The following is a 10,474-nucleotide window of genomic DNA, read 5'->3' as shown; positions in this document are numbered from 1 at the left end:
TTTACAAACGCTATCAATAGAAGGATATTGGAAAACCTATCAGGAAAAATGATAGAAAAAAAAAACCATGAAGGAGCCCGAAGTGGAGCAGTTCTCTTAGTTTTCGGAAAGGGGATATCCTACAATGGCAAATTTTCAGGCACTGTGTTTTAATTTTGTTCAATTAAATCCTATTACTCCTTCCAATGATTAATACATTAATCTTATCCGGTATCAATGACATCATGTAATTTGATCTTGACCACTTGTTATCTGCTAGGAGAGAACAGATTAAGGAAAAAAATGTCTTTGACGGCAGATCAAAGAGATCCTTATATTTTCTATAGACTACTTATATTCTCTTTTCAAATTTATCATAGAAATTTTACAAAATATAAATATTAAGGTGATTCGAACCTTTAATTCGAAATATCGTAGTATAATAATATTTTAGGTTTCATTTTAATCTATCTTTATATTGTTCTTTTTCCTTAATTACAACAGCAATAAAGTAAATAAAAATGGTGTTTAATATCGACAATATCAAACACATTCTTGAGTATAAGACCAAGAATTAAGCAGGATCGGTCTTTAGTCGATTGCTTCCAATTGGGCGACGTTCATAAGGTCTCTTTCTTATTTCCTGCATACAGGGTTAATTTTTCTTCCGCCTTGCCATGGACCTTAACAAACATAAAAGAATCCTAGTAGTCTTTTTACGAAGGGTATTGTATGTTCGTAACATAAAATTTACAGCTACTTTGTCTATTTAGTAGGGGAAAAAAAGGGGGGTCACGAGAAGGGTATTGGGACCAGACATTTCCGTACGAGTTAAACGTCCAATAAATCATTCTTGCTCATTGAAGAAAGGGCTAGAGAGTGATTAGTCTTTGCTAAAAACGCATAAGCCTGCTGGCAAGAATGTTTAGTGAGAAAATGTATTGGTATTTTAACTAAATTTTGATACTTAAACATAAGGAAAAAGCTTCTGTCTGTCTGTACATGTGCTGACTTTACAAACCAGCCTTTTTGACATGTATCAATCAAATTTGGCAAATATTTAGTTTGGTGGGTAAAAATGTGCTTTTCAGAGTGATTAAAAATTTTTTAATTAATTAAAAATTAAGCGAAATATTGGTCTTTATTCGGGATAACTTTTTAAAAGTTTACAGTAGAAAAATAGTTTTTATAGCATTATAAAATTAATATATATATATATATATATATATATATATATATATATATATATATATATATATATCCTTTTAATGATACCAAATTTGTTTATCATACAATTTTTTTTACAATATTTAATAAATTTTTTGAAATATATTTTAAACGTATTTTGCAACAATATATATTTCACTGTTGAAAAAAAAAAGCTCAAAGCCGTTTTCAATGTTACTACTAATTTTGTATCAGCTTTTTTTTTTTTTTTTTCTGTTTCCATCATTGTTACCAGTTTTTTGTCTATCATTGTTTCTATCTTTTTTTAGAATTTACAATTTAGAAGAATTCAGAAAGTTAAAACTCTTCAGCAACGGAAATTATTAACTTCTAGTCCACTTAACATGCTATTTACTAATGGATCTGTGGCGAAACTTTTCATGAGCAGAAAATAAAAATTTCAAGGCATTTCTTCTTTAAAAAATAATTAGCATTTTATGCATTGGATTCTGGTTCATTATAAAAGTGGTGTTTTCTATAAAATTTGAATAAAGGAATTTTTAAATAAAAGCCTTTTAACTAGGTAATGTGAATTTATGAAATTATTATACTGCACTGAATTTATTCAAAAACAAGATATTTGTTCTTAATTCGAATTCTCCTGTAATCCTGAAAGTTTATTTTTAAGAATTTTATTTTAACTTTTGCAAGCTCAAATGCTCACAAAAATAAGTTTTTTTTTTTTTTTTTTTAATTTTTAAAACTTTTTTTTATTATCGTAGATATGGATATTCTATCAACATTTTTATTTATTAATCACCATTTTAACAAGACGCATTTATCCATATGTCATTAATGGGAACATTTGGAATAATATAGTTTTTTTTCGTGAAATAATTTGCAGAAGGGGAAAAAATCCCAATCCGATTTCTTTTTTGAATGAAAATATGATAGTTGAATGCTTTGTGAGGAAATTGAAGAATGCCTTTGGAAATAAAATAAAATTAAAAATAAAACCATGAAAATTTTAAATTTCTGGCTTGTGGTAACAGATAAGACGCATTTCAAATTTATATATTCATCTACGGATTCTCTTGACAGTTTCAGTTTCTTTAGCATTTATAGAAAGAAAGTTTTCCAACTTGAAATTAATTACGATCATTAAATCATTAATTATAAAACATACGATCATTAAATCATTAATTATAAAACAAACTTACGATCATTAAATCATTAATTATAAAACAAACTTACGATCATTAATTCAGCAAGGACGCTTAAATTGTTGGGCAGATATATCGATTGGATCTGAAATCAACTGGATTTCGGATTTATATAAAAAGTTCGCAAAAGGAAATAAAAACAAGAAAAATTGCTCCCTAATAATAAACGACAATAATGATCTATGAATTTTCAATTATTTTTTTATATAAGTCCTAAAAATTATTTATTTCTGACAATGTTCTTGCATTTCAATTTTCTTTTTGTACCAAATAAAGAATTTTCATAAATCTTTGTTAAGTCACTGAAATAAATAGTATAGTGACCTATTTACTTATTACAAATAGTATTTTGTCCATTTGTTGGCTAGCTTATGTGTATTCATGAATTAAAAATTAAAGCATATGTTTTAAATTATATATAAATTTACGAGTATGTTTGGTTTATTAATCCGTGTGAAAAACACGTTTTAATCATTTTCTATTTAGCATTAATTTCTATTTGTGATTTCCATTCTATTGCTGAGTTATATCTATAGCAACATTTTATTTAATACTAGTCACCTAATAACTGGCTAGCCAACGTTAATGACCGCTAAAATTTTCAATTAAATACTTTACATAACTGGGTCTTAATAGCTTCTTAAGCAAATTATTTATAAGCTTCAAATTTTGATAGATAGTCTATAATAAATATTATATTAGAAGACTTCTATGATTCTATTCATTTTACTATGCATTTTCCTTATTTTCTGCCAAAGCCACTAACCATCGTGGATGCACTTTGATATTTTTAGTCTTTTAACAATACAATCTAATTTCTAACCTAGAGCAAAACAAAAATTGGCATTTTTCTTCATATTAAAAATATTTTAAATGTAAATTTTTCAGAATTTTTTTTTTTTTTTTTTTGCAGAATTAGATAATTATATTGCTTATTTTCCTGAGATCAGCTTTGCCAGTCATAATTTTTTTAAAGGGCAGAATAATAATTCGCACAGTAAAACGAAAACTGAACATTTTTTTGCAAATTTAATAATAACTTTGGTGTTCATCAAGAATTCTTATGCTTTTGTATAATTATTCTTGATACGCTTACTATTTGCTCAGAATTCTTAAGATTTTTGCAGGAAAATGTGCCTAAAATATTTTTAGAAAATTGATTAAATATGAAAAAAATATTTATACTGCAAAAAATTACAATCATTGAAAAAAAAAATTTCTGAATATATAAAAATAACATTTATACTGTAATATTTTCGAAAGTTATCGAGGGGAAAAAACATCAAGAACTTGCTTAATTTTTAATTAATTAAAATTCTAAATGAAATTTTAAAAAATTGCTCCGAAGTGCACGTTTCATCCGCCCAACATAGTAAGTTTGGTAGCTATATGTCTTACGGTTTGATTAATAGAGCGTCAACGCCCATATATACAGACACGCAGACACATATTGATCTTTATTATTAGTAGAGATCGCTCTACTAATAATACGCTTTATTATTAGTAGATAATGCATTTCATGTTTGTAAAGATGAAGTTTTGTTATGGAATTTTTATTCACCCTCTCAAGTGACACAGTTCAAAATTGCACTACACGTTTGTATTCTCTATGACTATACATAATTTTGCTAGAAATTAACTTGTCAATTTACTTAATTTTTAATTTCACATGAGTAGTGTCATCCGGTACTGAATATGAGAAAAAAAAACAATTTATTTTTAAATTACATAATGCATATAATCTGCACTAATTATAAAGATAAATTTGTGTGTGTTTGTATTGGTACTGTACAGGGAAAATCGTTTGATCTATAACAACCAAATTTTGCACATATATTCAGTGCGGAAATTTGAAATTTCGGTGGGATTTTTTGAATTTTCAGTTAATTAAAATTTGTGAAATTTTGGTGTTTTTGAAATAATTTCTGAAAATATTATAGCAGAAAAACAATTTGTACAGCATCTTAAAATTCAAAACATTATCTTTTTAATGATGAAAATTTTTTTGCCATATAATTTTTTTTTATTTTTTTAAAAGTTTTTAAGTTTATTTTACAACATTGTATTTTATTACTGAAGAGAAACTGAAACCATTTACATTGTTGCTCCTAATACCTCATCTTAGCCTTTTCCCACTGATATGAAGGTTTGGTTTATTTTCCCATGTTGAGTTGACTTAAATATGAGGCATGCTTTTAATAATTTTTCTATGTATATTTTGTTACATTATATAAAAAAAAAGTTCGCCCTTTTGTGACCAAAACTGAGTGAATTATGACAATTTGAATGTCACTGTTTTATAAAAATGCGGAACTCCATTGACTGCCTCGAAGATACAAAATCAGTGCCCTGAGTTTCCCCAAGATTGATCAATCTAAAATAATTACATTTTTTATTGTCCTAAAATAAGGATATTCAAGGCTTTATAACTCGGTCAGATTTGCCGCAAAGATGGAAACGTTAGACGGTCAAGATTATTTTACTGAATAGGATCCCTAGGTCTGAAGGATCGTATAAAATTTAGACTTCATAATCGTTTACAGAAGTACTTTTTTAAATGAAATAAAATAAAATATTACGTCATTTAAATCTTTTAGAAAGCAAAATTAAAAATAAAATTTCATGACGAGGCCAAAGAAAATATTATTGAATTATGTTTTTATTTAATTCATAAAATATGTAAATATTCTGTAATACAAATTAGATATTAATTCTGAACTCATATATTTTTTAAAGACGTGTTTGGTTTTTAAAAAATGTAATTATTGAAGTTTTATCAATTCCGGCTTCAAATTCAAGTTTACATTTTACGAGAGCTCATAGAAAATTAGAGAAAGGCATCGAAGAACAAACAGAATAAGGAAAGGCTTCAATAATAGTATCGGTGATATGTTTATAAAAATTTGTAGCTTAAAAACATTTTGCTTGAGAATCTATTAAGAGAGTTACATAAAATATTTAAAAATGTTAATTCTAGGCAAACCAGCTAGTTGCCAAAGGGGAATAGTAACAATAATTTAAAAATTTTAAAAAAATAAATTAAAATTTTTTTAAATCTACTTTTAATTCACTAATTAGAATATCTTTTAAAAAGTGTTTTTTTTACAAAAGTTATTTTATATAACTAGTAAAAATGGTCTAGAAATAAGTATTATAGAAAATAGTTTCAGATTGGGCCTCGCGTTTTCTAAGACAAACCCTGTAACAAAGGTACTAGAAAGTATTATTATAAAATATTCTTTAAAATATTTTCAAATATTTAATTAAAATATGAAAAGAAATTACACAGAAATAAAATTGATATCACTGAATAATTAATATTTTGAATTTTAAAATGGCATAAGAATGACTTCTATGCAACAATACGCTCCGAAGTTATTGAGACGAAGGATTAAAACGTCAATAAATTTTTAAAGAAAAAAACCTATTTGCAATTTTAAAAACTTTTCTTAGTGAACATTTATTATTCAAATTACGAACCAACTTTCGGTCGAACGGTCTAGCCTTCAGAAATCTCGAATATGTTTTTGCCTTATAAATGTTCTAACTTAATTCAGAGACAACATCCAATCTATAAATTTAATCCTGTTAAAATTTTTGTAAATAATGCAACATCCTTTTCAGAAAAATTAGACATATCAATCGAATGAAAAATTGAGCCCAATAAAAAAAATAATAAAAGAATAAACAAAAATCGATATTTTAACTTGAATTTATTTTTGCAAACGATTGCCTTTATTTGAGAAGCTACTTTTAAGCGATTTCTTTCTTTGATGAATACAATACCAAACAAGAAAGGGGAAAATATAAAACTCATGTTATTAAAATTTTTTGGTTAAAAATCTTCATTATTAAGCAGATTAATAAAAATAATAAAAATTTTGCTATATGCTGCCTTCCAAATACCTCTTCTCGGTCCTTTTTAATGAATATTAAATCAACAGAATAACGTTAGAGTAAGATGCTGATACCCGTTCGTAATTTCAGTCTTACTGAAGAATAATATAATTATTAATGTGTTTATATATATGTTAACATGAGTTACAAGACAGACTGCCGCCCCAAAGCTTAACATTTAGCAAACGTGATTTAGAGGATAAAAATGTGTACTTTTAGGCAATTTATCAAAATTTACAACTATAATTTTAATTAATCTCTCTCTCTCTCTATATATATATATTTATTTATACATACTATATATTGGGATAAAACTCATTCGACATGGTTGTATAAAAAGTGGTTTTGTCCATTATTGCTATCAAAACATTAACTATATTAAAATGCAGCTCAAAACAGCGAACTCAAAAACTGACTAAAATACAACGATAAAAAAGTATTAAATAAGAAATAAATCGTAATAATAATTCCAATATTCTTTATCAAGTGTTTGTAATATTTATATGCTACAAGGGAAAAATAGATTCAGTTTTATCAACTTTACTTAAAAATCATCCGTTCAAAATGGATATTCACAGACCAATGCGAATGTCAAATACTTTGTTATATCATTTGTGTAAACAAATAACTGTCTGTTTAATTATTCCTTAATTTGTCTTTTTTTTTTAATTCAATAAAAAATTTATTCATTTGCCTTTATAAAATGAAGGTATTTGTTTGAAGGAAATTAGATCATGAGTTCACTGAATTTTCCCATCTCCAGGCATGGGTTAAAGTGTAATTATCAAGTTTCGCGTGGGAAAAATGTTGATTATCCCTTAAAAAAGAATCATTATCCATCAATCACTCACATTATAAGAATGAGAAATATGCATTCCTTACAGCTTTTCTAACTGTTTACCAAGTTTTCTCTAAAAGGTAATTAAATTCCGTTAATCCTGCAACTTTAGCACATATGATACTAGATAAGAGCGCATCTGTTTACCACCATCCGGTGGTTTTGTTGCCGTAAGCAAATTGGGGTAGCTTTTCAAAAGCAGCAGAGATAGATAAGTAGATGGAAGTGGAAAAATCAATTACAGAACTGTCATAAGTATCTATTTTTCTTTCTTTATGCTCATAAAAGCATCGGTTACTGCGCTATCTAAGAAATACTTTTCTGCAAATAAGCTTTCTTTGAGAAACTACATTTAAGCAATTTTATTTTGATGATTAAAATGCTAAAGAAAAAAGAGAAAAATATCAAAATAATGTTTATTAAAATTAATTGATAAAAAAACCTTCACTTTTAAATAGAATAGTAGATAAATAAAAATTTTACAAGATGCTGCATTCCGGTGGATATCAAATCAAAGAATAACATTAGGTCAATATACAGATATGCAATTGTAATTTCAATCTTAATGAAGAAATATATAGTTGTTCATATATTTATCTATACTTTAACATGAATTATAAGACAGACTGCCGACTCCAGAAACTGAAAATCTGTCAAACATGCTTTAAAAGATGAAAGCGTGTGCTTTGATGCAATGCATCAAAATTTCCAGTTAAAATTTTAACTAAACAAAATGTTGATGTTTTCCTCTTATAATTCCCAAATATATTATTGTACAAAAATAATACTAACACCATTTTCCAAACTTAATATCAAAATCCTTTTATTGATATCAATTTCATTATCATACAATTGTCTTTTTAATATAAATAAACTAAAAAAATATTTTAGAATGTATTTCTACAATAATTTTTATTATTGTAATAAAATTCATTTCATTCCCAAGACTATCAAAATTTAACTAATCAAGTAAAGATGAATTTATTCTTTTGTCATTAATTTAAACTTGTTTTTTCTGTCACTCAACATTACGCGTTTGTTTGTATGCAATATAGTGATTACAAAAAAAAAAAAAAAAAAAAGTATGGCAGCAATAATATTATTTGATAATAATAATCTTTGAAAAAAAATGGAATATTATGTTTACAGTAGTAGCTGAAAAATCTACAAACGAGGTAAACAATTCCTTATGACATCTTGAAACAACACAATTTCTCGTACCCTTCAAGATATTTTATTTGTTCAATAAAAATGCTTAGGTAAATTAACACAGCCATATTCGAAATTTTGTTAAAATACCATTTTATCATTCAGATTTAGTATTTAAAACTTCAAAAAATACATTTGGAAATTATGAAATTTTCTTCTGAAGCATTAACCAAGGTTTCTTTTATTCGCAAAATAATTATTTTTCTTCAAAAGTAAAATTTTCTTTTAGTGCGAGTTGATTAGTGATGGCATTCAGGTATCTAATTTTAAGGATAAATATCCACGATGGTTATTTATTTTTCAATTAATTGTATTCATATAAAAAAAACTGTATGATCTTATATGCTAATGTTATAAAGAGGCAGAAAAAGTATAAATATAAAAGATAGAAAGGGAGGGAAGCATATAATTTTTTTTATTTCATAAAATTTTTAAAAAATTAATAAAAAAACAAAGAATAACACATCATACATTTAACATACTTAATTTAAATTCTTTTTAGTTACAATGAATAATAATGAGGTAGACGATTTTTTAAAAAGTAATTTTAACTAAATAAAAAAGAAAGATTTTTTTTTTTTTTTTTTTATTTAAAATGATATTGGAAACAAAAGTGAAAGATACTGTTTACAGTTTTTTTTTCTTCCAATTTTCAGGCTGTGGTTTAAGCATTAATAAGAATCATGTTTTAGAGGTAGAATTTGAATTTTGAGAGGAGTTGCATAGATTATCAGCTTTGATACAATACCTTGAGAATATATTATATCATATATTCCAATTGTAAATAATTGTGCTTTCTCTTTGTTCATTAAGTTTTTTTTTTTTCCTGTCAAGTTATCTTTATCTCTTTAGAAGTTCCCAATTATATGGTACATATCCAAGTTCAACTGCTCTTTCATATGCTAAAAGATTTCTTTTTTCTTCTTTTGTGAATACAATGGCCCAGGAAGTTCTTTCAGTTGCATTTAAAATGTACAAAACTACTTTGATTTTTAAAATACTGGTTTCATACAAACTCCTTCCTCAAAACAATGATCAGAACATATTTTGTGATCCTTCTGACATTATTCATTCTCTGTCCATCCTTTTTTCTATAATGAATAAAATCTGTCTTCAGTTGATTGCCATCTATTTTCTTTTATTGATCCAATTGATATATGTAAGTTAAACCACTCAGACAGTTTTAACCTACTTTTGTCAGTAGTTTAAAATTTTTACTGAAGGTGAATTGAATCAATATTAAATTATTTTTGGAAATTAGCCTTTCTTTACGTTTTTGTAATGGGGACAATGGAAGTTGATTTAAAGTCTCCAAGTGACTAAAGTCATATTCTCCAAGTTATTAAATTCCTATTGAACAAATGAATTTGCAGATAATTTGATTCAGAGATTATGATTATTTTTATTATTGATTCTAAATTGTAAATAATTTTTTTCAATTTAACATAAACAGTGTTAAAATTCATTATTCCATTATAATTATTCATTACTTTAAAACAAAAAAAATTATTTTCCCATTTTATTTTTCTAAAACATTTTTTTTTTCTTTATCCTCATAGAAATTGCCTTTTTTAATAATTTAGTCAAAACCTTAATTCTAAAAGATAAAGTAGGTATATAAACTATATAAGTTTTAAGGATTTTCATCATCCTTTATAATTTTTTTACACATTATCTCAGAACTATTCATCACTTAGTATTTATCCACTCATTTGAATCAGTTAAAACAATATTAGTGTAGCATTTTTTAAGGTGGAGTAAATGTTTATTTTGTTAATGGTTTGGTTAATTAATATACATTTGTATAATACAATAATGAATGCTTGTGAAGCAAATCATATTTATTTCATGAATTATTATTGAAAATCAAAATGAGAAGAAATTAAGCTTAAAAAAACTAAGAAAAAGAAAAATTTCTTGAGAAAATGTAAGTGTCGAATAAAATATGACTTAAATATTATGCAAAAATTAACAAATGATATTTAACAATTTAATTGAAAATTCTATTGACTAATTTAGAATACACTAATATTTTTATATTAAATTAAAAAATAATTTTTATTTTTTGAGATTAAAAATTACATTCCAAATTTTCTTTAAAAGTTTTAACTTCTGTGCATTATTATAAATGTAGAAAATTCAACATTTAGAACAAATTTAT

Source organism: Argiope bruennichi, chromosome X1 (assembly GCF_947563725.1).
Source record: "Argiope bruennichi chromosome X1, qqArgBrue1.1, whole genome shotgun sequence".
In the NCBI taxonomy this organism is placed as follows: domain Eukaryota; kingdom Metazoa; phylum Arthropoda; class Arachnida; order Araneae; family Araneidae; genus Argiope; species Argiope bruennichi.
This window is presented reverse-complemented; position numbering follows the sequence as displayed.